Source organism: Aplysia californica, unplaced genomic scaffold (genome assembly GCF_000002075.1).
Source record: "Aplysia californica isolate F4 #8 unplaced genomic scaffold, AplCal3.0 scaffold00744, whole genome shotgun sequence".
Lineage (NCBI taxonomy): Eukaryota > Metazoa > Mollusca > Gastropoda > Aplysiida > Aplysiidae > Aplysia > Aplysia californica.
This window is the reverse complement of record NW_004798014.1, coordinates 240,984-243,222: the sequence shown is the minus strand read 5'-3', so window position 1 is coordinate 243,222 and position 2,239 is coordinate 240,984.

Sequence of the window (2,239 nt, the reverse complement as noted above, 5' to 3'; positions counted from 1 at the left end):
ACACACACACACACACACACACACACACACACACACACACACACACACACAGGTACCCACCTTAAGTGAATCAAGTTGTAGTTACCCAAACCTACTTTGTACCTCGAATAACGTAAGAGACAGATCTATTTTTAGCTGTGACCCAGTTATCACGAGAGCTGGCTCACGGTTGACGCCCCGCATACCTGAATAGTAATCCACACCACATTGTATTTACATTCTGAACTCCGATCGGGTGGGAGCACAAGAAGTCAGGTGGCGCAAGCTGTTTATCTGTCGAAATGTCAGCTTCGTTCGACCTCGTGTAGTGGTTACACTCTCTGCCGTTGCATGCAGACGGCGTGAGTTCGATTCCCAAATTTACCTATCTATTGAAATGTCAGCTTTGTTCGACCTGGTGTTGCGGTTAGACCCTCCGCCATTGCACGCAAACGGCGTGAGTTCGATTCCCAAGATTACCTATTGAAATGTCAACTTTTTATACTAGCATATATGGTGTAGCGATTAGATTCTCCGCCATTGCACGCAGACGATGTGGGTTCGATTCCCAAATTCACCTATGGAAATGTCAGCTTTGTGATACTGGCGTATATGGTGTAGCGATTAGATTCTCCGCCATTGCACGCACACGGTGTGAGATCGATTCCCAAGTTTACCTTTTGAAATGTCAGCTTTGTGATACTAGCTTTGGTGTAGCGGTTAGATTCTTTACCATTGCACGCAGACGGTGTGACTTCGATTCCCAAGATTACAAACTGGAATGTCAGCTCTGTTTGACCGGCATGCATGGTATAGCGGTTACACAGGCTCTCCGCCGTTGATCGCAGAAGGCATGAGTTCGATTCCCGAATTAACCAATTGAAACGTCAGTTTTGTCAGCTGTTAGGCATTTTGCTTTCACATGCCGCAGACACAAGTTCGATTCCCGAGTGCAGAGAAATTTTTATAGAGCATCTCGGTCTTCCTTCTGGCATGTTGCATCCCTCTCGGCCCGCGTTGGCCCTGGCTGGCAGGTTCGGAAGCCCGCCTCATGAATGACCTAAATTGTGTCCATGGTGTGTGTGGCGCAAAAATACCTAAATGCTCACACACACACACAAAATAAAATAAAAGATTAAATTGTGTGTCTTCGTGTAGTTTATTTGACTCAAACTGTCATATCCACGCAATGTTAGTGTTAGCTAGGTCCACTCCTTCTTTGGTCAATATCTTCAGCGGTTTAAAAAACCCATCTTTAATTGATTAAAAACTGTTAGACGTAGGTATTTTACTTCCCCATCGACACAATTTAGATGATTTAAAAGGGCTGGATTCGACCGCGCCTGTCAGGGCCATCCCAACTGGCTAGAGAGTGATGCACTGGGCAATTCCACCGTCAATGACGGGACAATAAATGATGCATTTTTTTTTGTCCCGTCAGTTACCGAAACTAAATACGTCACAGAATTTGTATAAAGTAGTTTTTTTTCAAATGACTACATTTTATATGATTCATTATATTATGTTTTCAAATGTTCTGATCATTTAAAGATGAAATAAATTAATGAATACTGAATCACAATGTTATCATTGTAAGAAAGTTCAGTCCGAGTGTCCCGTCAGATACCGTGGTATAGCCCTACTGGGTAACAAGGCGGTAAGACATAATTTTTATTTATTTTAGTAGAGGTTTTACGGCGCTCGCAACTGCATAAGGTTATATGAGGGCCAGAAGATCAGAGGTGTTACAAGAGAGTAACATACATAAAAAAGAGGGAGAGGATATAAGGACGATATATGTTTTATAGAAAAGAAGAAGCAAACCACACCAGAGCACTCGCCAACCACCCACTAAGACAGAATGCACCTAACACTGTAATGGTTTCTGCTCATCGTTAGCTTTACTGCACATGATGCAACTGGTTTTAAAGTTAAAGCCTGGTCGGTTTCGAAGATTAATGACGCGGAAAAATCTTAATTGCTGTCAGTGGGCCATGCTGAAGCATAAACCATCGGCTCATTGTTAGTAATGTAACATTAATGACGTAATGTAATGTGTATTAATAGCATATTATATACTAGTTGCTATGAATATTTAAACCGACAGTAGTTGCTTTAAAAAACAAAACACAAAGCAAAACATAACAAAACAAAACAAAACAAAAACTGTATCAGAAATCTGGAAGCAGATCTGCATAGTGTAATGTTTTGTTTTAAAAGACACCACCACCGCCACCACCATCACCACCACCAACAACAA